General features: G+C 44.0%; 1 protein-coding gene across 1 annotated transcript in view; it reads right to left on the bottom strand.

Annotated features, from left to right (window-relative positions):
- The window catches only part of tmem235b (transmembrane protein 235b), a 110,102-nt gene that overhangs the window by 69,937 nt on the left and 12,996 nt on the right, over nt 1-27,169 (bottom strand). The gene's annotated exons all lie outside the window — the stretch shown is intronic.

The following is a 27,169-nucleotide window of genomic DNA, read 5'->3' on the forward strand; positions in this document are numbered from 1 at the left end:
CACAGTGTCAGAAAAGCCCTGTTCATCTATAAATTTGTCTTTACCTGAGATTTTATCAAAACATAACTGGATAATATCCAGCTTGGACTGATAAGTGGCAAGAAACATTTGTGTCTCAAGTGCCAAACAATGACCATCTCCAACAAGAGAGAATCTAACCATCTCCCGTCCCCATGCCATTCAATGGCATTATCGTCGCTAAATCCCCATCCTGGAAGTTGACCAGAAGCGGAATCAGCCTTACATGCCATGGCTCCTACAGCAAGTCAGAAGATGGGTATTCTATAGCAGATGACTCACCTCCTGATTCCCCAAAGTCTCTAAAACATCTAAAAGGCAAAGTTTGCCTGATTGGGTGCAGCTCCAACAACATTCAATAAGCTTGACATCATCTAGGACAAAGCAATCCGCTTGATCAGCACCTAATCCACCACCTTAAACGTTCACTTTCTCCATCACCAGTGCACTCTAGCTGCAGTGTGTATTATCTACAAGATGCACAGCAGCAAATAATTTCAGGCTTCTTCAGCAGCACCTCCCAAACCCATGACCTCCCCCACCTAGAAGCACAAGAGCAGCAGGTGCATGGGAACATCACCACCTGCAAGTTCACTCCAAGTTGCACACCATCCTGACTTGGACATAGATTGCTGTTCCTACATCATTGTTGGGTCAAAATCTTGGAACTCCCTCCCTAACAGCACTGTCGGAATACCTTCATATGATCTGGAGTGGTTCAAGATGAATTGTAACTAGGGATGGGCAATAAATGTTGGCCTTGCCAGCAACGCTTATATCCCAATGAAAGGGAAAGTATCTGAGCTGGTGTGTGGGCATAAGAAAGCAAGTGACATAGGAAGTAACATTGATGGGGTTGAGGCAGAAGAACATGGAGCCAAATCTTGCTCCAGAGACTCCTGTCATCATCAGCATAGTTCATGAGGAATTATTTCCTTTCCTTCTGCTCCCCCTCTTCATCATCATCATTTTCCTCTTTTATACTATCCCCTCATTGCCATGTTGGATCTGCAGGAAACAAGGGCATAAGAATGAGTGAGCTTAACCCCTTTGAGTTCAAGCAGACAGAAAAGAATGTAGAAATTCCTGGCTGCATGCTGCTTCACTGAGATGCCATGGTGACTCTACAGGTATAGACGCATAAACCTGCAGCCTGCAATGTCCCACCAATCTCTCCATCTTCCATTGTTAGAGAAAGTGCCTCCCAGCTACTCTTTGGCCTGTTCCTCAGAGTGTAGCCAGCTTTCTGATTCTCCAGTCCCCTGCCTTTCATGAACATTGTGGTCGAGTTTCGCCTATAAAGATTAAAGGAACTAAAAGAAGGCCAGTAATTGTAGAATGTCTCCCACATTGTATCATGCAGCTAGTATAATAGATCTATTAGTATTATCCTGTTAAAATAGAGGAAGGTCTAAAGTTCTGCACGCAAATAAGTACTGTTCGGAGAAATTGTGACACATACTGTAAGTCCCAAGTTAATGACCCCATAACCACAGAGCAATGTGACAGTTAATTATGCAACTATTAATTTCAGCGAGTGAACAGTGTGAAGAAAAAGGCCAGCAGCCAGTGTGTTACCTTGCCTGCCCTTGTCAGATCATTGAACTTTTTCTATCACTAGTCTACAGTTCTTGGGTGAGAGCCACTTCTCTCTACATGCCACACAAGACATGTCCTGCAGTTTCCTGCCATGGCAGCGAGCAATTGTTCTGTCCTTTGCTGCATTTCATGCAGCAGCATTTGCTCCTTGGTCTCATTAAAATCGTGTGTTTTTCTTCTCTGCCTCCTTGCAATAACCTGCTCTCTTTTTTTTTTGGGTGCCAGTGACAGGTTTTCCACTCGAAGTCATGCTTTAAAAGAGCACAAAGCACATGTGACCCTTAAGTGCAGCTACCTGATGGTCAACTTAATGAGTCAAACACGCTTATATTTACTTGCTGTTCCACCTAGCCTGCTGCTGTAGCTATTCTTGGCTCTTTTTAAAGGCTGCACTCTCAATTTCAAGAGCCCACCAGCACATTACTTCCTGCTCACTGCCTTAACCAGCTGAGGTAATGGGGAGGGGGGTGGTGAGGGGATAGAACTTAAGATTTTTATCACAATATTTAAATATTGTTATGATATTTGACCAATTGCAGCTACATCAAAGTAAAAGAAAGCATTTTAATGAGACAGTCATTACAGTGTCATTAACTCAATAAAAGGGAATAAATTCCTAGGCATCACTAGTTTTGCAACAGGAAATAATTTATTAGGTCCAATTTAAATTAATATTATTAATCATTGGGGGGGCGGGGTTCTCTCACTGTGTCAATATGCTTTGTGGCATTTGCAACATAGGGCTGAATTTTGCCTTTGGCGGATGGGAGCCATCCGGCAAACCCGCCTCCGCTTGGCCTGGGGATCCGGCCTGCATTTTGTAGTCCCCAGGCCTTTAATTGGTCTGAGGCGGGACTTCCACCTCATTGAGGCAGGAAGTCTGCCTAATGGAGCTGCCGGCAGCTCTCTGTCCCAGTAGCGCCACCGAGAGCGGTGGCCACTGCTGGGACTGCAACCCAGCCATCAGAAGGAAGATGAAGGACAGACGCAGGAAAATGTAAGGTTTTGGGGACGGTTTTGGGTTCGCTTGAAATCCAGCAAGACAAGGGTGGTCGAATGGGGGTGGGGGGGGGAGCGTGTTGGATGTTGGGTGGTTGGGGCACGGGGGGCAGCCCTCCCCGGGCAGAAGGTTCCTGATCATGAGGGGCCCTACCCAGGCCATCAGAAAGTCACCTGCTTTTGTTAGGCAGGACATACTGAAGATGGCAGGATAATCCCCGTGATGGCAGTGGAGGCCCCTAAGTGGCCATTAACTGGCCACTTAAGGGCCTTGACTGGCCTGGGATAGACGAGCCATTTTTCGTCGCCACTGCCCTGTGTAAAGTGGCGGCGGAGGCGGGAGCAGGTCTGGAAGGGCCCCCAAGCCACCCCCGGCCACCTTCCCACTTTTTGGTTCAGGTCCATGGCCTGGTCTTTGTAGAGAAATTCAATCAGTTCCATTTCCCCGTTCATTCCCTGTAGTCCTGCAAGTTTATTTCCTTCAAGTGTCCATCCAATTTCCTTTTGAAATAATTGATTGTCTCTGCTTCCATCACCCTCATGGGCAGTGAGTTCCAGGTCATTACAACACACTGTGTAAAAAAGTTCTTCCTCATAATTCCCTCTGCATCACTTGCAAAATCTTTAATCTGTATCCCCTAGTCCTTATACCGTCAGCTAATGGGAACAGGTTTTCTTTGTCTACCTTATCTAAACCTGTCATAACCTTGTACACCTCTATCGAATCTCCCCTCAATCTCCTCCTTTGTTCCAGAGAGAACAACTCCAGCTTCTCTAACCTAATCCTGTAGCTAAAATCCTCCATCCCTGAAACCATTCTGGTAAATCTCCTCTGCACCCTCTCAAGCACCCACACATCATTCCTAAAGTGTGGTGACCAGAACTGGATAAAATACTGTAGTTGGGGACTAACCAAAGCGTTATAAAGGTTCAGCGTAACTTCACTACTTTTGTACTCAATACCTCTATTTATGAAGCCCAAGATTCCATAAGCTGTCTCAATATGTCTTGCCATCTTCAAAGATCGATGCACATGACCCCCCAGGTCCCTCTGTCCCTGTACATTCTTTAGATCTGTGCCATTTAGTCTATATCGCCTCTCCTGATCCCTTCTGCTAAAACGCATCACCTCACACTTCTCTATTAAATTCATCTTCCACTTGTCTGCCCATTCTGCTAGCCTATCTATGTCTTGTTGCAGTCGATTGGAATCATCCTCACAGTCTGCCACACCTCCAAATTTAGTATCATCAAGTTTTCAAATTTTACTCTGTATTCCAAGATCCAAGTCATTTATATATATCAAAAAAGCAGTGGTCCTAGCACTGAAACCTCGGAAACACCACTGTCTACCATTCTCCAGTTTGAAAACAGTTCACCATGACTCACTATTTTCTCTCCTTAAGCCATTTTTTTATCCAAGCTGACACTGACCCTCCTATTCCATGAGCCTACATTTTGTTAACCAGATTTTTATGTGGTACTTTGTCAAAACACTTTCTTAAAATCCATATAGACAACAGTCATTGCTTTCCTTTCATCAATCTTCTCTGTTACTTCATCAAAAAATTCAATTAGATTAGTCAAGCACAATTGGCCTTTTGCAAATCCATGTTGGCTCTCCTTAATTAACCCAAACCTTTCCAATTGTCTGTTAATTTTTGCCTTGAATACTGTTTCTAAAACCTTACCCACTACTCATGTTAAACTGCCCAGCCTGTACTTACTAGGAATGTCCTTACAGCCATTTCGAATAAGGGTGTCACACTTGTCACTCACCAATCCTCTGGCACCTCTCCGTTATCTAGGGGAAGATTGGAAGATAATGGCAAGGCCTTCTACTATCTCAACCCCCACTTCCTTGTACACCCATGGATGCAAGCATCCGGAACAGGTGACTTATCTACTCTAGGCACAGCCAACTTTCCAGTGCATGCTGCTAATCAATTTTCACCCCATCCATTATCTTTACCATCTCCACTTCTACTGATATTTTGTCAACATCCTCGAAAAGTACTCATTAAGTATTCTAGACTTGCCCTGTGCCTCTAAACATCTTTGTCTCTAACAGGCCCCATTCTCTTACTATTTACATGCCAGTGGAATATTTTTGGGTTCCCTTTTATGTTAACAGTCGTTCGATTCTTACATTCTCTCTATGCCAGTCTTATTTTTCTCTTCACTTCCCTTCTCAACTTATTGTATTTAGCCTGGTTCTCACTTGAAGAATTCACCTGATATGCATCATACAGCCTCTTTTTCATTTCATCATAATCCCTATCTCCCTTTTCATTCAAGGGGCCCTTGCTTTGGTTCCCTTACCTTTCGCCCTTGTTGGAATGTACCTCTGTACCTGAAACAGCTCCTCCTTAAAGATCACCCGTTGTCCCATTACAGTTTTTCCTGTCAGTCTTTGGTTCCATTTCAACCTGGCTAGAACCCCTCTCATCCCATTGAGGTTAGCCCTGTTCCAATTTAAAAGTTCTACTTTAGATGTTGCTTTCTCTTCTCCGTTACTAATCTAAACCTTATGATACAATGATCACTCTAACTGAAGTGTTCCTCCACAGACACTTGGTCCACTTCATTCCCCAGCACCAGATCCAGCAATGCCTCCTTCGTAGCTGGACAGAGGACATACTGGTCAAGGAAGTTCTCCTGAACACATTTCAGAAATTCCACCCCCTCCTTACCCATTACTCTAACATTATCCCAATCGATATTTGGGTAATTACAGTCCCCAACATCACCACTCTGTAGTTCCTGCAGGAGTTCCTCAGGGTAGTGTCCTAGGCCCAACCATCTTCAGTTGTTTCATCAATAACCTTCCTTCCATCATCAGGTGAAAGGTGGGGATGTTCACTGATGATTATATGATGTTCAGTACAGTTCACAACTCCTCAGATACTGAAGCAGTCTGTGTCCATATGCAGCAAGACCCAGACAACAATCAGGCTTGGGCTGATAAGTGGCAAGTATCATTCAAGCCTCACAAGTGCCAGACAATGATGATCTCCAATAAGAGAGAATCTAACCATCTCCCCTTGACATTCAACAGCATTACCATCGCTGAATCCCCACTATCAACATCCTGGGGCTTACCATTGACCAGAAACTGAACTGGACCAGCCACATAAATACTGTGTCTACAAGAGCAAGGCAGAGACTGGAAATGCTGTGGTGAGGAACCCACCTCCTGACTACCCAAAGCCTGTCCACCATCTACAAGGCACAAGTCAGGAGTGTGACACACAGTGGAAGCAGTGTGTACCATTTACAAGATGCACTGCAGCAACTCACCACACCTCCTTCGACAGCACCTTCCAAACCCGCGACCTATACAAGTACAGCAGACACATGAGAGCACCACCACCTGCAAGTTCCCCTCCAAGCCACACACCATCCTGACTTGGAACAATATTGCCGTTCCTTCACTGTCACTGGGTCAAAATCCTGGAACTCCCTCTCTAATGGCAGTGTGGGTGTACCCACACAAGATGAACTGCAGAGGTTCAAGAAGGCAGCACAGCACCACGTTCTCAAGGGTAATTAGGGATGGGCAACAAATGCTGGCCTGGCCAGCAATGCCCACATCCCATGAATGAATAAAATAAAAATTATGTGATTTCCCTGCAAATTTGTTCCCCGATCTCTCCCTCACTATTTGGAGGCTAATAGAATGCCCCCAGTAGTGTGATCATATCCTTTTTTCTTCTCAACTCTAACCAAATTGATTCTGTCTTTGACCCCTCAAGGATATCCTCCCTTTCTGACACTACAATGTCTTCCTTAACCAGTACTGCCACCTCACCTGCCTTTTTTCCTTCCCTATCTTTTCTGAATACTTTGTATCCTTGAATATTATGTGCCCAGTCCTCACCATTTTAAAGCCACATTTCCATTATTGCCAGTAGATCATATTCCCATATTGCTATTTGTGCTTGTAGCTCACCAACTTTATTCACCTCACTTTATGCATTTACATGTATGCATTGTAAACCTGTCTTTGTATTCCTCATGGTCCTTCCTAGTCTGTTCCTATCTAATATGGTACTATTTCCTTTTCTAATACTATCCAACACTCTCACTCCTTTATGCACCTTATTCCTCTTTCCTATTTCTATTAGATGGTGCCCATCCCCCTACCAATTTATTTCAAACTGTTCCCAACCACACTCGCTCTTTTATCCTCTTCCACTGCTGCTGGGGTCTCCAATCAGGTCTGTGCTGTTTCCCGCTCTCCCTCTCTTTTTTTATCCTCTTCCACCACTCCTGGTGGCTCCAATCAGGTCCATGCTATTTCCCACCCTCTCTTTTATCCTCTGCCACAGATGCGAGTATCTCTGATCAGGTCAGGTCTTTAAATATTAGTTTATATTCCTGTAAAAGTTTGTGGCACCATAATATTGCAGCACTTATATTTGTCACACCAGATATATTACATGGGCAATAGTTAACAACATATTCGATTAAGGTTAAATGCTGTCAGAATAAGCGTCTTGTACAAAATTTGTTTGTGGTGTTCTCATATATCTTGGTAATAAAAGCATTTGTATGGCAGCTTGAGGCGAAGCTATCTCAGAAATAAATTAAGCCATAAAATATTGAATAATTTTTTCATCTCAGTAAACCTCCAAGAAAAGAAAGCTGTGTTTAATAAAATCTCAAACAAAACAGAGACAAGCTAACAGAAAAGGAAGTATGTGATCAGCATTTAAAAATACTTTACTGTGTTTTTTACCTTGTAAAATTGATTATAGGCATAATAAATAGAAAATTGTACAAATTAATATGTTTTTACTTTACCAATTTTCTCCCCTCTCCTCCTTTCTTCTCGTGAAGGCATTGATTCCTTGCTGAGGTACAGTTCTTCAGGGACCCACTGTGCAGTACCTCAGTATATTCATATGTGAAGTTAGATAGTAAGTGTAGAGGGGAAATTTGACTGTCGGGGCATCACCACCAAGCCCAATCCTGTCCATATTCTAATATCCACACACATTCGCTTCCAGCAAGGTTCACTCACCAATGATCAAAAGCAGGAACTTTAGCTGATCTTTTCTCAAGGACTCTGAAGCCAATTGTAATAACCTGATAGTCATATTGTCTAAGAACAGCTAATTCAACATAAACTGGATATTGAAAGTGGGAACCTTGCTGTTGTGTATAAGGCAATGGGATAAATTTGCTGAGTCGTGGGAACAGCAGTGCTCTGATCAGGCTGCATCTAGTTCCAGTCACTGTGATAGAGGCCATCCAGACCTCAGGGTGTCACTGCTGGACTTTAACCAGCTAAAACCCACAGCCAACCATTGCAAAGCACTGCCTACCTCAGGTATTGGATTACAAAAGTCTGCCATAGATAATTGGTTTTCTTTATTCTTTAATGGGATGTGGGCATTGCTGGTATGGCCAGCATTTGTCTGCCCATCCCCAATTGCCCTTGACAACTGAGTGGCTTGCTAGTCCATTTCAGAGGTTAGCTAACAGTCAACCACATTGCTGTGGTTTTGGAGTCACGTAGGCCAGACCAGGTAAAGACAGCAGATTTCCTTCCCTAAAGGACATAAGTGAACCAAATGGGTTTTCACAACAATTGATAATTTCATGGCACTATTACTGAGACTAGCTTTCAATTCCAGATTTTTATCAATTGAACTTATTAATTAATTGAATTTAAATTCGACCAGCTGCCGTGGTGGAATTTGAACCCATGTCCCCAGGGCATTGACCTGGGCCTCTGCATTACCAGTTCAGTGATATTTCATGGACACCACCGTCTCCCCCTTAATTTGGTTCTTAACTTCTGTCACCAGATTTGTTATCTTGGAACCACACTGACCCCATAGAAACTCTGCTTACTTTTCCCCCAAGGAAGATAGTTACTAGTTAGTCTGGGACTTAATCATGCACTTCCTTATGGCCCTTATCAAAATGTATAGGTTAAAGCCTAAGAAACGGGGTGCTTGCCCAGCCTGTGAGCTGGGGTTGGTGTGTGAGGCTAAGAAATTCAACAAAGATGAAAGGTGCATAAACACTCAAAAGAATATTTCACGCTCACAACAAAAATATAAGAGCAGAATATGAGAATTTTAGGGGCAGGAAAGAAACATTAAACTCAAACAAACCCAAAAAACATTCTAAAGACAACCTGCTTTCCCTCAAACCTTCTTCTTCAGGAATGCATCAATGGTCTCTTGAATCTTTTAACCTTCTTTCTCGATGGCCTTATTCCACAAGTCTATTACCCTCCTTCCTGTGAGATACCAAAACAATTGTGAACAATTTAAGATTTTTTTTTCTTGCAAATATGACTGCAGAATCATTAAGCTACAGAGATGGGTTCAGAGCTGAACCTGCCCATGCCACATTCTAGAATTAACTACTTTCAAAGTGCAAGTCTGTGCTTGGGCACAAGCTCATGACTACAAGTGGTCTACAACAAGTACACTGTTGGACTGCAGTGATTAGTTTTAATTTTTGAGGCGTTTGTATTTTAGTCAAACATAAGCGTTAAAAATTCTTAACAAAAAGATTGTATGATACAAATCCTCATGCTTCACTGGAAACACAAAACCAGACCTGTCAACTTTTATGGCAGATGTGGGATAGTATCTTTGAGAACAATACGATTACAATGGGACAGGAGAAGCAGTCTGATAGAGCAGGCAGGAACCCCATTTATGTAAGTTGTGCTTCAGTGTAAATCTGAAATGGAGTCAGCTCTATAGTATAAATGACCCATGTCAAAGCCTCTCACCAGAGTGTGATCAGAATAAAGCAGAGCACTTCAGAGATGGGATTTATACTGAGAATACTATTGCAGCGGAATAGTAATGACCCTCTGACCTGTACAACAACAGTATCTTTAACATAGTAAAATGTCCCAAGGCACTTCACAGGAATGTTATCAAACAAATTTGGCACAAAGCCACATAAAGAGGTATAGTTTGAACAAAGAGGTAGGTTTTTAGGAGTGTCTTAAAGGAGGAAAGCGAGGTAGAGATGGAAAGGTTTAGGGAGGGAATTCCAGAGTTTAGGGCCTAGGCAGCTGAAGTCACAGCCGCCAATGATGGAGAAATTAAAATCAGGGATGCGCAAAAGGCCAGAATTGGAAGAGCACAGAGATCTCAAAGGGTTATAATGCTGGAGGAGGTTACAGAGATCAAGAGGGGCAAGGCCATGGAGTGATTTGAAAACAAGTACTGAAAAACCAGGTCACAGAGACACCCTGGAAACATAACAACGCCACATAGTTGTGACTCCTGGACGCTTGGATGGATGCATTCAAAGTTACCAAATGCAGAGCTGTGCAAATACTGCAGTCTGTCATGCCAGGAGCGGGCAATATTACCTGTGACACAATGTAAATCTGGCTGTAGTGGTTTGGTGTGGGGGGCGAGGGGGGTGGTATGTTGTGACATGATCCAATATTGTTGCCAGCTCTGCTCAAATCCATTGATACTGTTTCATAATCACTTACATTCCATTTTTTCGCAATTATTAAGTGGCTATCAATTATGGATTTTTTATTATTAAAGAAGACTATGCATTTATATGTTCATCCAATATCAACCAAGACAACTAAGTAAGAACTCAATAAGTATAAGAAATATTTTGTGAGAGTCAAATTATGAATCCAAAACCTAAATTAATACAAATCCCTATCCCTTGTCAGAAGGAGTTTAATTTAATTGAGCAATTTTTGGCTTGTGGCCAATTAAACTGTTACAGGAGTATTTTGCTGTTGGACTAAATTTTAATGCAATCAATTTTTTATTTAGCTGATATTGCACTGTAATGTAATTTGATACTGGCCAGTATCACGCACACAATTATGTACAAATTGTATAAATTGAATACACATTCTCACAGGAAAACTGTACAAACTTAACAGCTGCATGTTAAACTGCTAATGTGCTTTTCAAACTGAAAAACGGAATGTTTCCATCTTCAAAACATCTGAGATTTAATACACTGCAATAAACACAAGTTGTTAGCTTTTTAAAAAAATTACATTGAAAAAGAAATAGCCCAACAAAGCATTAGAAAAATACTTTCTTAAAATGAGATTAGAATGTCATTGAATCTTAGTGTATCTCCTCTCTTCATGCTACAAATTTAAAATTGCTTTTCTTCCTTTGATCAGAAATTGTCTGGGTGTTTGAGCATTCACAAATAAAAATGCTATTTTCTTGCTGATTGGATTGGTAGTTTTGTTAAGTTGTGCTTTTGCATAGACACATTTGTTATGCAGCATTTGTCTATGATATTAACTGAAAGGTAACTTTGCTATAATCGGTCAATCTTGACTTCAGAGGAATCAAGGGATGAAAAGTATGAGGTTGCTTTTGTTCATTAGTTCTAACCAATTTTGTTGTTTGAATAAATGGAGGGCCCATGTGTCCCTCCTTATCTGGGAGACACTGTTCAATGTATTGTGTTATGTTATTTTACCCCAATACTGAGAGCAGCACAAGAAAATGCAATGATTGAATGAATCAGTTTCACCAGTAATCAAGACTTTATTGTTTTCATATGGAGAGGATTATTCCATTTGGAAAGCAGTGTTTACTAATGGTAATTGACCCAGTACAGACTTTTCTCAATATGTGTATATTGATATTTTACTATTAATATTCTAATTTCATGTTTCCATTTAGCTATAAATAAATGTATTAGTTGTTTAGCTTTTGAAATCTGATTAGAATGTATTTTTTACTATTCCTAAGGGAGTAGGATATTGCAGCATGAAAGATACATTTAATTCAGTCAATAGATCACTCGAAATAAAGGCAACTGTTAACCCTTCAGCTCACAGCACTGTGCAAAGGCACACATTATAAAAGTACAGATTTAGGACCAAGGGGACAATGAACAATTATTAGAACCATTGCAAAACCATTCAGGGAGAAAATAGCTCTACAAAAACCTAAAATTGTAACACTTCATAAATCAGTCAATCTGACCAATGGAGCTTATTGCAGTCTACTATACGTCCGTCTTTAGGTCTCTTAATTACAAATCCCATTCAAGCAGAGAGATTCTGAAAGCACAAAATGTATCTATCCTTTCATTAAACCCATCAATACCAGTTACTGATCAAAGCCACAATGGGTGAAAGTAATTTTAGCTCTGGATTTTGTACATTTTGTCCCTGGGAGAATTATATTAGCTTTGTGCATTTTGTCTGTGCAGATTGTCTTTTAAGTAAGCTGACTGATCTCACTTTGCCAAATTCAGACATTGGGAGAATCAAGTTAAACTGGCCCAATTTCACAGTAATTTCCACAGCGGTTCTTGTGCTATAACCTAGGCAAAAGCTTGGTGGAGACTTTTAAGACCAACAGAATAGGTCCCTTCGTGACTGGACTTTGGCATAGTTGTGTTTTTGAACCACTGTATGCCTCAGCTGCAGGCAGTACTTGAAAATGACTGAACACTGCTCCATGTATTTCTAACATTACTAATGGATCTCTGGTGATCTTACTCACAATCTCGCATTGAGAGCACAGTTGTAATGATTAGCTGGAAACTTGGCGTGTTCCATTAAGGACACGGCTGTTAAATGTTAAAACCATTAAGTGCCAAAAAAACCCAACAGATTCTCCACTAACCTTTAGGGAAGGAAACCTGCTGACTGGCCTATCATGTGAACATTAGTAAAACTGAAGTCAATGGGGATTAAGGGGAAAACTCTCCAGTGGCTTCAGTCATAGCTAGCACACAGCCCCAGGACATCACTGCAGGGTTTCTCAGGGCAGCATCCTAGACCCAACTATCTTCAGCAGCTTCACCAATGATCCTCCCTCCATCATAGGTCAGAAGTGAAGCTCTTAACTAATGATCGATAGTGTTCAGTTCCATTCACAATTCCTCAGATACTGAAGCAGTCTGTGCCCACATGCAGCAAAACCTAGACAACGTCCAGGCTTGGGATGAAAAGTGGCTAGTAACATTCAGGCTACACAAGTGCCAGACGATGACCATCTTCAACAAGAGCGAGTCTAACCATCTCCCCTTGACATACAACAGCATTTCCATTGCTGAATCCCCCACATCAATATCCTGGGGATCACCATTGAGCAGACACTTAACTGAACCGTCCACATATATACTGTGGCTACACAAGCCAGTCAGTGTGGTGGGACGACCTTAAGAGGACCATCTTAAGAAGCTGTAAATGAAGGTCACTGGAGGAAATGATATCACATCACACATGACCAGGGAGTTGTGGATGTAGTCGCAGAGTGAGACATGTGTTGGTGTGGCTCCTGCAGTAGCTGTATACATATGAACATACGAACTAGGCACTGGAAATGACAACGGCGAACCCAGCCCTGTCAACCCTGCAAGGTCCTACTTATTAACAACTGGGAGCTTATGCCAAAGTTGGGAGAGCTATTCTACAGCCTAGTCAAGCAACAGCCTAACATAGTCATACTCAACAAATCATACCTTACAGACAATGTCCCAGACACTGCCATCACCATCCCTGGGTATGTCCTGTTCCACCGGCAGGACAGACCCACCAGAGGTGGCGGCACAGTGGTATACAGTAAGGAGGGAGTTGTCCTGGTTGTCTTCGACATCGACTCTGGACCCCATGAAGTCTCATGGCATCAGGTCAAACATGGACAAGGAAACCTCCTGCTGATTACCACCTACCACCCTCCCTCAGCTGATGAGTCAGTACTCCTCCATGTTGAACACCACTTGGAGGAAGCACTGAGGGTGGCACGGACACAGAATGTACTCTGGGTGGGGGACTTCAATGTCCATCACCAAGAGTGGCTCTGTAGCACCACTACTGACCGAGCTGGCCGAGTCCTAAAGGACATAGCTGCAAGACTGGGTACGCGGCCGGTGGTGAGGGAACCAACAAGAGGGAAAAACATAACAGACATCATCCTCACCAATCTGCCTGCTGCAGATGCATCTGTCGATGATAGTATTGGTAGGAGTGATCACTGCACAGTCCTTGTGGAGACAAAGTCCTGCCTTCACATTGAGGATACCCTCCATCGTGTTGTGTGGCACTACAACCGTGCTAAATGGGATAGATTTCGAACAGATCCAACAATGCAAAACTGGGCATTCATGAGGCACTGTGGGCCAGCAGCAGCAGCAGAATTGTACTCAACCACAATCTGTAACCTCATGGCTCGGCATATCCCCCACTCTACCATTACCATCAGGCCGGGGGACCAACCCTGGTTCAATGAAGAGTGCAGGAGGGCATGCCAGGAGCAGCACCAGGCATACCTCAAAATGAGGTGTCAGCCTGGTGAAGCTACAACCCAGGACTACTTGCATGCGTAAGCAGCATGCAATAGACAGAACTAAGCGATCCCATAACCAATGGATCAGATCTAAGCTCTGCAGTCCTGCCACATCAGCCGTGAATGGTGGTGGACAATTAAACAACTAACTGGAGGAGTTGGCTCCACAAATATCCCCATCCTCAATGATGGGATTTCCCAGGACATCAGTGTGAAAGATAAGGCTGAAGCATTTGCAACAACCTTCGGCCAGAAGTGATGAGTTGATGATCCATCTTGGCCTCCTCCTGAAGTCCCCAGCATCACGTGATATCAAGAAACGACTGAAGGCACTGGATACTGCAAAAGCTATGGGCCTGACAATATTCCAGCAATAGTACTGAAGACCTGTGCTCCAGAACTTGCCACGCCCCTAGCCAAGCTGTTCCAGTACAGCTACAGCACTGACACTTACCCTGCAATGTGGAAAATTGCCCAGGTATGCCCTGTATACAAAAAGCAGGACAAGTCCAACCCGACCAATTACAGCCCCATCAGTCTACTCTCAATCAACAATAAAGTGATGGAAGGTGTCATCAACAGTGCCATCAAGTGGCACTTGCTTAGCAATAACCTGCTCAGTGTCGCTGGCCAGGCCAGCATTTATTGCCCATCCCTAATTGCCCTTGAGAAGGTGGTGATGAGCTGCCTTCTTGAACTGCTGCAGTCCATTTGGTATACCCACAGTGCTGTTAGGAAGGGAGTTCCAGGATTTTGACCCAGCGACAGTGAAGGAATGGCGATATAGGTCCAAGTCAGGATGGTGTGTGACTTGGAGAGGAATTTGCAGGTGGTGGTGTTCCCATGTATTTGCTGCCCTTGTCCTTCTAGTTGGTAGAGCTTGCGGGTTTGGAAGGTGCTGTCTCAGGAGCCTTGGTGCGTTGCTGCAGTGCATCGTGTAGATGGTACACACTGCTGCCACTGTGCGACGGTGGTGGAGGGAGTGAATGTTTGTTGATGGGGTGCCAATCAAGCGGGCTGCTTTGGTCCTGGATGGTGTCGAGCTTCTTGAGTGTTGTTGGAGCTGCACCCATCCAGGCAAGTGGAGAGTATTCTATCACACTCCTGACTTGTGCCTTGTAGATGGTGGACAGGCTTTGGGAGTCAGGAGGTGAGTTACTCGCCTCAGGATTCCTAGCCTCTGACCTGCTCTTGTAGCCACAGTATTTATATGGCTACTCCAGTTCAGTTTCTGGTCAATGGTAGCCCCTAGGATGTTGATAGTTGGGGATTCAGTGATGGTAATGCTGTTGAATGTCAAGGCGAGATGGTTAGATTCTCTCTTGTTGGAGATGGTCATTGCCTGGCACTTGTGTGGCGCGAATGTTACTTGCCACTTATCAGCCCAAGCCTGGATATTGTCTATTTCTTGCTGCATTTCTACACGGACTGCTTCAGTATCTGAAGAGTCACGAATGGTGCTGAACATTGTGCAATCATCAGCGAACATCCCCACTTCTGACCTTATGCTTGAAGGAACGTCATTGATGAAGCAGCTGAAGATGGTTGGGCCTAGGACACTACCCTGAGGAACTCCTGCAGTGGTGTCCTGGAGCTCAGATGATTGACCTCCAACAACCACAACCATCTTCCTTTGCGCTAGGTATGACTCCAGCCAGTGGAGGGTTTTCCCCCTGATTCCCATTGACTTCAGTTTTACTAGGGTTCCTTGATGCCATACTCGGTCAAATGCTGCATTGATGTCAAGGGTAGTCACTGTCACTTTACCTCTTGAGTTCCGCTCTTTTGTCCATGTTTGAACCAAGGCTGTAATAAGGTCAGGAGCTGAGTGGCCCTGGCGGAACCCAAACTGAGCGTCACTGAGCAGGTTATTGCTAAGCAAGTGCCGCTATTTGCACTGTTGATGACACCTTCCATCACTTTACTGATGATTGAGAGTAGGCTGATGGGGCTGTAATTGGCCGGGTTGGACCTGTCCTGCTTTTTGTGTACAGGACATACCTGGGCAATTTTCCACATTGCAGGGTAGATGCCAGTGTTGTAGCTGTACTGGAACAGCTTGGCTAGGGGCACGGCAAGTTCTGGAGTACAAGTCTTCAGTACTATTGCCGGAATATTGTTAGGGCCCATAGCTTTTGCAGCATCCAGTGCCTTCAGTTGTTTCTTGATATCACGCTGAGTGAATCTAATTGGCTGAAGTCTGGCATCTGTGATGCTGGGGACCTCAGGAGCAGGCCGAGATGGATCATCAACTCGGCACTTCTGGCTGAAGATTGTTGCAAATGCTTCAGCCTTATCTTTTGCACTGATGTGCTGGGCTCCCCTATCATTGAGGATGGGGATATTTGTGGAGCCACCTCCTCCAGTTAGTTGTTTAATTGTCCACCATCATTCACGGCTGGATGTGACAGGACTGCAGAGCTTAGATCTGATCCTTTGGTTATGGGATCACTTAGCTCTGTCTATCGCATGCTGCTTACGCTGTTTCGCATGCAGATAGTCCTGTGTTGTAGCTTCACAAGGTTGACACCTCATTTTGAGGTATGTCTGGTGGTGCTCCTGGCATGGCCTCCTGCACTCTTCATTGAACCAGGGTTGGTCTCCTGGCTTGATGGTAATGGTAGAGTGGGGGATATGCTGAGCCATGAGGTTACAGATTGTGGTTGAGTACAATTCTGCTGCTGCTGATGGCCCACAGCGCCTCATGAATGCCCAGTTTTGCATTGCTAGATCTGTTCGAAATCTATCCTATTTAGCATGGTGGTAGTGCCACACAACACGATGGAGGGTAGCCTCAATATGTAGGCGGGACTTCGTCTCCACAAGGACTGTGCAGTGGTCACTCCTACCAATACTGTCATGGACAGATGCATCTGCAGCAGGCAGATTGGTGAGGACGAGGTCAAGTATGTTTTCCCCTCTTGTTGGTTCCCTCACCACCTGCTGCATACCCAGTCTAGCAGATATGCCCTTTAGGACTCGGCCAGCTCGGTCAGTAGTGGTGCTACAGAGCCACTCTTGGTTATGGACATTGAAATCCCCCACCCAGAGTACATCTTGTGCCCTCGCCACCTTCAGTGCTTCCTCCAAGTGGTGTTCAACATGGAGGAGTATTGACTCATCAGCTGAGGGAGGGCGGTAGGTGGTAATCAGCAGGAGGTTTCCTTGTCCATGTTTGATCTGATGCCATGAGACTTCATAGGGTCCAGAGTCGATATTGAGCACTCCCAGGGCAACTCCCTCCCTACTGTATACCACTGTGCCGCCACCTCTGGTGGGTCTGTCCTGCCGGTGGAACAGGACATACCCGGGGATGGTGATGGCAGTGTCTGGGACATTGTCTGTAAGGTATGATTCCGTGAGTATGACTATGTCAGGCTGTTGCTTGACTAGTCTGTGGGGCAGCTCTCCCAACTTTGGCACAAGCCCCCAGATGTTAGTAAGGAGGACTTTGCAGGGTCGACAGGGCTGGGTTTGCTGTTGCTGTTTCCGGTGCCTAGTCGATGCCAGGTGGTCCGTCCGGTTTCATTCTTTTTTATTGACTTCATAGAGGTTAGATACAACTGAGTGGCTTGCTAGGCCATTTCAGAGGGCATGTAAGTGTCAACCACATTGCTGTGGGTCTGGAGTCACATGTAGGCCAGACCAGGTAAGGACAGCAGATTTCCTTTCCTAAAGGAATTTAGTGAACCAGATGGGTTTTTACAACAATCGACAATGGTTTCATGGCCATCATTAGACTAGCCTTTTAATTCCAGATTTATTACTTGATTTCAAATTCCACCTTCTGCTGTATTGGGATTTGAATCCATATCCCCAGAGCAATACCCTGGGTCTCTGGGTTACTAGTCCAGTGACAATACCACTAATTCAGTAAGATCACCTCTCATTCTTCTAAACTCCAATAAATACAGACCCAACCTGTCCAACCTTTCCTCATAAGATAACCCTCTCATCCCAGGAATCAATCGAGTTAACCTTCTCTGAACTGCTTCCAATGCAATTATATTGTCAGGCAAACCCCCTACCTGCCAAGACTGAGGCACACGTTATTTCGCCACATGAACATTAAAACTTAAAAATTGCAAACCCAGACTGGAAGGACATTTACATAGTACCAGAGAATGTTAAAACAATGGAGACTCAGCAACTTCTCCAATACACAGAAGTGGTCAAACCAGTTCTAGTCACATGTCTAGCTGGCTAGAGCTTTTGGATTTGAACTTCCAACAAAGGATGTTGAAGAGACTGTTCCATATAAGGAGCTAGTCACATGACTAACCTGCTAAGCACCCTGGGAGCTTTTTGAATTTGAAACTCCCAACAAAGGCTGACCTAGCCGTGTGCTTATGAAGTAAAGACCTTCTCCTGGGACTGAGAACATCTCCTCTTCTACCTGTCTGCCTACTCATCTCTCAGGGAACTGAAACCATTGAAGACACGTGAAACTCAAAGAGAGAAAGGTTTGCTAAGTGAACAAAGTTTTAAGAAGATTGCTGGGCCCCAACAAAATGCAGACTATAACTTCAATCAAGGACTACAGTGAGCTTGAGAAACAGTAACAAGATATTGCCTCAAACTGTTCTACTTATCTTTTCTTCTGCTCTTGTCTGTCCCTATTTTGCATGTTTATATTGCATGTGCATGCTAGCGTGAGTGAGTCGTATATCCATAGGCGTGCACCGTATTAAAGTTTGAGTTTAAAGTTTTAAGGTTTTAATAAATTTCCTCTTTCTGCTTTAAACCAAAGAAAGCCTGTTTGTGCTCAGTTATTTGCCTGATAATTGGAAACTGTGAACAAGGATTTACAAAAAGGGAAGCAAAACACAGTGTGTTTAAAAATAAAACCCTGTTACAGTAAGACCAGGTAAAAACAGCAAAAGACCTCTAGATGTTGCTCACCTGGTCGTAACAATATCCTTTCTTAAGTAAGGAGACCAAAACTGTACACAGTACATCTGGTCTCACCAATGCCCTGTACAACTGTAGCAAAACATCTATACTTTTATATTCCATCCCCTTGCAATAAATGACAGCATTGCATTTGCCTTCTTAATCACTTGCTGTACCTGCATACTAACCTTTTGTATTTCATGTACTAGGACACCCAGATCCCTCTGCACCTCAGAGGTCTGCAATCTCTCTCCATTTAAATAATATATATATATGTTCTAGTTAAGTTATACTAAAAACTTATGTTTTCTTTGGATATTACTTGGAGTTCTGTGAATCTGACAATAGTTCACATACCAAAGGAATAAGTAATATTACAGTCAGAGGCTGGGTATTCCGTGATAAGTAACTTACTTCCTAACTTCCCAAAGCCTTTCCACCACCTACAAGGCACAAATCAGGAATGTGATGAAATACTCTCTAATTGCCTGGATGAGTGCAGCTCCAACAATACTCAGAAAGCTTGCCATCATTCAGGATAAAGCAACCCACTTGATCAGCTCCACATCCACCACCTTAAACCTTCACTCCCTTCACTACCAGCACACAGTGGCTGCACTGCAGCAACTCACCAAGGCTTCCTTGACAGCAGCTCTTGCGACTCCTACCTAGAAGGACAAGGGTAACAGGCGCATGGAAACACTATCCAAATTCCCTTCAAGTCACTCACCATCCCGACTTGGACATACATTCCTGTTGCTTTGTCGTCGCTGGGTCAAAATATTGGAATTTGCTGTGTAAGTACCTCCATCACAGAGACTGCAGCAGTTCAAGAATGTGGCTCACCATCACTTGCTCAAGGGCAATTAGGTATGGGCAATAAATGCCGGCTTTGCTAGCAATAACCTATATCCCAAGAATGAATTAAAAAAGGGAAGAAAAACATAGAAAATCTGGATAACTATATCTACTTATAAGCTGCTGAGGCCCTTAGTTAATACTGTAAATTTCAGTATCCAGGTCATTTATTGACTTTCTTTTTTTCCCTTAATATTTTTTAGGTTTTTGTCATCTTGTCAAGTTCCATTGATGCTGACACATTCGCCCTTGTCACCCTCCCCCAATTAATGTTAGAATTCTTCTATCACCCTCCCCCATAAATGTTGGAATTCTCTTTTATATCATCCCGCTAATAATGCTGGAATTCTCCTTCTAATCAACAACCCCCTCCCCCACCCATTAATGTTGCTACATTTTCCTACTTTCCCACCCGTCAGTTAGTGCTGAAACTATCCTCCACAAATACTACTGCTCCAGGCTTCCCACTCTCCCAAACCTCTGTTCCCAATTTCTCCACCCTCACCCCGCCCCCACCCCTGCCACTGTGTGCAGCTTTTCCCCCAACCTAACCACTGTTCCCCTCTACGTCCCCCACCAACAACACTTCTCTCAAATTGTCTTCCTCTCTCCAACCCCGAAGAATGGTCCCTTTAGCTCAGGGTTAACCAACATTTCACGTGGGGGGGGGGCCACATTACAATTTTTGTCTTACATAGCGGGGCCGATGAGACAATTTCAGAAAGATAAATGCATTAAAATTTATCTTGCTATTAATCAAAACAACAACAAAGGTGCATTTTTGTGAAGAAGCTTTAAATGAGAAGATTAATTTATTGACTTACTTTCTGGTCACTATGTTGGGCACTGATTTAGTGAGATACCTGGCTTTTTTTTGCTCACACAAGTAATCAATGTTTGCCCACACACTTGCTGGAGGGATACGGAGTATCCTACATAAATGTCATTCTGTCATTCTCTCTCCCTTTCTCTCTGTCCTCCCCCTCTCTCTCGCTGTCCCCCTTCTTTCTCTCTCTGTCCGCCTCTCTGCCCCCTCTCTCTCTTTCTGTCCCACCTTCTCTCCCCCTTTTTCTCTCTCTCTGCCTCCCCTCTCTCTCTCTGTCCCCCTTTTCTTTCTTTCTCTCTCTGTCCCCCATCTCTCTCTCTCTCTCTCCCTCTCTCTCTCCCCCTCTGTCCTCCCTCTTTCTCTCTGCCTCTTCTCTCTTTCTGTCCTACCCCCTTTCTCTCTCTCTGCCCTCTTTTTCTCTCTCTCTGTCTGCCCCCTCTCTCTCTCTGCTCCCCACCCCCCCCCCACCCCCACTCTATCCCCCTTTCTCTCTCTCTGACAGTTGCAGAGAGTGGGAACACTCAGCAGATGGTTGATCAGTTTTTTTTTAAATGTCAAGTCAGTTTCACAGCTGACAGACCCTGACATCGGGAACAGCAGTTTCTGAACTTCGGACAGATTCGGGGTTTTCCAGTGGGCTTTTAAAAAACCCCGAATCTGTCCGAAGTTCAGAAACTGCTGTTCCCGATGTCAGGATCTATCAGCTGTGAAACTCAGTGCAATTTTTTTTAAAAGCTGGTCTGCAAGAAGAAGACAAAGGGAAATTTCTCATCTCTAGTCATGGACCCCTGATGAGGATGAGGATTGGCCACGGTACAGTTTACATCCACGGGTTGGATGGAAACCTTTGGTGGGCCAGATACTGGCACATGGGCCGTATGTTGAACAACACTGCTTTAGCTGCATGCCCTTCTCTCCCAGCACTGCCTGCAGCTTGTATCCACTGGTGCTCCTGCAGTGATTGAAACCTCTGCATACTGGGTTGGAATTCCCAGTTTCACAAGAACTCCTGTCCACAGTGTGCATCACCAGCATCAATTACTTACAGCAAGGAGTGCCCATACTCAGAGCCCCAAAGCAATGGGCAGGGGTCATCGAGTTCAGTGGTAAATGAAGACAACATCCTCAAAATCTTGAGCATCCATGTCAAATGCAGATGATTGGCGTGTAAGAAACTAATAAATGAAGAGAATTTTATAAATAGCACATTCGGTAGCAACAGCATGTACCAATGAAACGTTAAGACACAGTACAGTCCAGTAATACATTTTCAAGATCAATGCTATTTTCTACTTCACAGGACTAAAAGGTAGACATAATATACAAGTAAATGAAATCAACTTCGTGTGCGTCATTGAAATCTTTTGAGTGCCAGATAAATTTCGCTCTCCGCCTTACGCATCAACTGATTCATAAGAACATAAGAAATAGGAGCAGGAGTAGGCCATTCAGCCCCTCAAACCTGTCCCGCCATTCAATAAGATCATGGCTGATCTGTCCCAGGCTTCAACTCCTCTTTCGGGCCTGCTCTGCCTAACCCTCAACTCCTCGAGATTTCAAAAATCTATCCACCTCCTCCTTAAATACATTTAGTGATCTAGCCTCCACATCGCTGAGGCAGAGAGTTCCAGAGATTCACCACCCTCTGAGAGAAGAAATTCCTTCGCATCTCAGTTTTAAATGTGTGCCCCCTTATTCTGTAATTATGTCCCCTAGTTCGAGATTCCCCCACTAGTGGAAACATCTTCTCAACATCTACCCTGTCAAGTCCCCTTAAAATCTTATATGTTTCTATAAGATCACCTCTCATTCTTCTAAACTCCAATGAATAAAGGCCTAAGCTGTTTAGCCGTTCTTGATAAAACAACCCTTTCATCCCAGGAATCAGTCTAGTAAACCTTTTCTGAACTGCCTCCAATGCTAGTATATCCTTCTTTAAATACGTGGACCAAAACTGTACGCAGTACTCCAGGCGTGGTCTCACCAACATCCTGTACAGTTGTAACAAGACTTCCCTATTTTAAATCTAAACCCCCAGCAACAAAGGCCAAAATTCCATTTGCCTTCCTAATTACTTGCTGCACCTATATGCTAAGCTTTTGTGTTTCATGCACAAGAACACCCAGATCCCTCTGTACTGCAGTATTTTGTAGTCTTTCTCCATCTAAATAATAATCTGCCTTTTTATTCTTCCTACCAAAGTGGATTACCTCACACTTTCCCACATTGAACACCATCTGCCAAGTTTTTGCCCACTCACTTAACCTATCTATATCCCTTTGCACATTCTTTGTGTCCTCATCACAACATGCCTTCCCGCCTATTTTTGTATCGTCAGCAAATTTGGATACACTACACTCTGTCCCTTCCTCTAAGTCATTAATATAGATAGTAAATAGTTGAGGCCCTAGGACTGATCCTTGTGGCACCCGACTAGTTATGGCTTTCCAACCTGAAAAAGACTCATTGATCCCAACTCTCTGCCTTTTGTGTGTTAGCCAGTCCTCAATCCATGCCAACAGATTATCCCCAATACCCTGAGATCTTATTTTGTGCAATAACCTTTTATATGGCACCTTATCAAACGCCTTCTGAAAATACAAATACACTACATCTACTGGTTCCCCTTTATCCACTCTACTTGTAATATCCTCAAAGAAAATTCTGGGTACTGCCTGTGTGGAGTTTGCAAGTTCTCCCTGTGTCTGCGTGGGTTTCCTCCGGGTGCTCCGGTTTCCTCCCACAGCCAAAAGACTTGCAGGTTGATAGGTTAATTGGCCATTATAAATTGCCCCTAGTATAGGTAGGTGGTAGGGAAATATAGGGACAGGTGGGGGATGTGGTAGGAATATGGAATTAGTGTAGGATTAGTATAAATGGGTGGTTGATGGTCGGCACAGACTTGGTGGGCCGAAGGGCCTGATTCAGTGCTGTATCTCTAAACTAAACTAAACTAAACTAAACTCAAACAAATTTGTCAAACATGATTTCCCTTTCATGAAACCATATTGACTCTATTTGATTGCATTATGTTTTTCTAAATGTCCTGCTATTTTTTCCTTAATGATGGACTCTAGCATTTTCCCAATGACTGATGTTAAGCTAACTGGTCTGTAGTTTCCTGCTTTCTGTCTCCCTCCTTTCTTGAATAGGGGTGTCACATTAGTGGTTTTCCAATTCGCTGGTACCCTACCGGAATCCAGTGAGTTTTGGTATAATATGGCCAATGCCTCCACTATCTCTGCAACCACTTCTTTTCAGACCCTTGGATGAAGGCCATCAGGTCCTGGTGACTTGTCTGCCTTTAGTCCCATCAGTTTGTCCAGCACCTTTTCCCTCATGATAGAGATTGTTACAAGTTCCACCCTCCCGTTTACAGCTTGCTCATCTATTATTGTTGGGATGTTTATAGTGTCCTCCACTGTGAAGACCGATGCAAAATATTGGTTTAAATTATCTGTCATTTCCCTGTTCCCTGTTTTAATTTCCCAGTCTCATCCTCTGAGGGTTCAACCAAGTACAGTTTTAATGGTCTATCTCTATCCTTCACTTCTATATGGGAACATTATTGAAAATACCTTTGATGTAAGTATAGTCAGACCACATTACAGCCTTGATCCAAACATGGATAAAAGAGCTGAATTCAGGAGATGAAGTGTGAGTGACTGCCCCTGACATCAAGGCAGCATTTGACCGAATGTGGCATCAAGTACCCCTGGTAAAATTGAAGTCAGTGGGAATCAGGGGAAAAGTCTCCACTGGCTGACATCATACCTGACACAAAGGAAGATGGTTGTGGTTGTTAGAGGCCAATCATCTCATCCTATGAGGTGTTCCTCAGGGTAGTGTCTTCGGACAAACTATCTTCAGCTGCCTCAGCAATGACCTTCCCTTCATCATAAAGTGAGAGGTTGGGATGTTCACTGATGATTGTGCAGTTTACAGTTCTATTCACAGCTCCTCAAATAATGAAACAGTTCATGCCCACATGCAGCAAGACCTGGACAACATTCAGGCTTGGGCTGATAAGTGGCAAGTAACATTCGTGCCACATAATTGCCAGACAATGAACATCTCCAACAAGCAAGAGTCTAACCACCTTCCATTGACATTCCATGGCATTACCATGACTGAATCCCATGCCAACATCCTGTGGATCAACAGTGACCAGAAATTGAACTGGACAGGCCATATAAATACTGTGGTACAAGAACAGGTCAGAGGCTGAATATTCTGCTGTGAGTGACTCATTTCCTTATTCCCCAAAGCCTGGCCACTATCTACAAGGCACAAGTTATGGTCTGATGGAAATCTCTCTACTTGCTTAGATGAGTGCAGCTCTAACAACACTCAAGAAGCTCAACACCATCCAGGACTAAGCAGCTGCTTGATTGGCACTCCACCTACCATGTTAAACATTCACTCCCTCCACCGCTGGTGCACTGTGGCAGCAGTGTGTACCATCAACAAGATGCACTGCAGCAACTCGCCAAGGTTTCCTCGACAGCACCTTCTAAACCCATGACCTCTACCACCTAGAAGGACAAAGACAGCAGGTACATGGGAACACCACCACCTGCAAGTTCCCCTCCAGGTGACACACCATCCTGACTTGGAAATATGTTACCATTCCTTCATTGTCACTGGGTCAAAATTCTGGAACTCCCACCCTAACAGCACTTTGGGCGTACCTTCACTACACAGACTGCAGTGGTTCAAGAATGCAACTCACCCTCACTTTCGAGGGCAAGTAGATATGGGACAAAAATTTTGGCCTTGCTGGCAGCACCCACATCCCGTGAATGTATACATAAAATTCAGTTATCATAGTGCTGTTCATGAGAATTGTTGCCACAATTCTTTTGCGAGTAAACAACGGATGAGAGATATAAATGCGCCATCGTACCAATAAAAGGATGTGTGCCGAATGTGCACCTTTAGCCTATTAACTCATCACCATTCTATGTTATCCTCTATAGAAAAACTAGACATTATAAGTTGAGTTTACTAATGTCAATTTGCCCATCTACTTTGCATGAAACAGCAACAATAAGATTAATGTTAGGATCCCACTGTTGCATTTCTATAGTGCCTTTAATGTACAGGAACATCACAAGCAGATTCACAGACATGGAATCAGTCAATCATGGACAGCAAGCTAAAGAAGCAGCTATTGAGGGGTGACTAAAAATTTAGTTCAAGAGATGGATCTTAAAGGAGGAGAGAAAGGTGAAGAGGCAGCAGGGTTTAGGGAGGCAATTGCGAAGCATGTGGTTATTTTTCTATATCTGTTGATGTCGTCAAACAATCACTCCGCTCCATGTTTGATGCCCTTTTCCCTATACTCTCATCCATCCTGGTAATTCTGCTTGGTTTTGCCCTAATCTTCACTCCCTCAATTCCAAAAGGCGCAGACTTGAGTTTATATGTTGCGTAGCTGGTTTAGCCATCCATTAGAGATATTAGATAGGGTAACCAAAACCTTGATCAGAGAGGGCTTTGAAGGAGGAGGGAGGATATCCAGAGGATCTGGCCTTCTTCTGCAGCTGTTGATCTGCTAAACCACTCCTTCTCCTCCACCTCTATCCTTGAAACTACTGCCTCACCTACAATCTCCCGTTTCTTTCCAAAACCTTGAATGTGTTGTTGCCTCCCAAGCCATGCCCATCTTGCTTGCAACCTCATGTTTGAACTTCTCCAATCAGGTTTTCTTCTCACCACAGCACTAAAGCAACCCTAATCAAAATCACAAATCACATCCTCTGTGAATGTGGTGCACTATCCCTTCTCAGCTTCCTCAATCTCTCTGAAGCCTTTCACATGGTCAACTACACCATATCTCCTCTGTTATCCTGCTCCATGGGACTTCCCTCACTTGATTAGACTATCACCTATCTGATTGTAACCAAATCATTTCAAGAAATAACTTCTCTTCCCATCTCCACATGTTATGCTTGGAGTCCCCCAAGGATCTCTTCTTGACCTTTTCCTCAACACCCCTTGGCAACATCACCTGGAGACATACGGTCAGCTTCCACATGTACATTGATGACATCTAGATTCACTGCTATCAACCACTCCACTGCCTCTTTGCTATTGGGCTGCTTGTCTGACATCCAGTCTTGGATGAGCTGTAATTTCCTCCAGTTAAACATTGAGAAGATCAAAGATTCCATAAATAGAGGAGAGGGGAGGGAGAAAGAGAGAGAGAGATAATATAAGGAAAAATGAAAGACTGGATTTATCTAGTGAGTCTAGTGACCAGAGACAGAGCGAGAGAGAGAGAGAGAGAGAGAGGAGCACGGCGGGAGGGGAGGTTTAAAAAGTGCGCCAAAGGCACAGAGTTGGAGACCGGAGACAGTGACAGAGCGAGAAAGAGAGGAGCACAGTGGGGGCGGAGGTTTAAAAAGTGCACCAAAAGCCCAGAGTCGGTGACAGTGACAGAGCGAGAAAGAGAGGAGCACGGTGGGAGCAGAGGTTTAAAAAGCGCGCCAAAAGCCCAGAGTCGGTGACCGGAGACAGAGCGAGAAAGAAAGGAGCACGGCGAGAGTGGATAGAGAGAGAGAGAGAGAGGAGCAGGGCGAGAGTGGAGAGAGAGAGAGGAGCACGGCGGGAGCGGAGAGAGAGAGAGAGAGGAGCATGGCGGGAGCGGAGAGAGAGAGAGAGGAGTACAGCGGGAGTGGAGAGAGAGAGA

This window comes from Heterodontus francisci, chromosome 26, assembly GCF_036365525.1.
Source record: "Heterodontus francisci isolate sHetFra1 chromosome 26, sHetFra1.hap1, whole genome shotgun sequence".
Lineage (NCBI taxonomy): Eukaryota > Metazoa > Chordata > Chondrichthyes > Heterodontiformes > Heterodontidae > Heterodontus > Heterodontus francisci.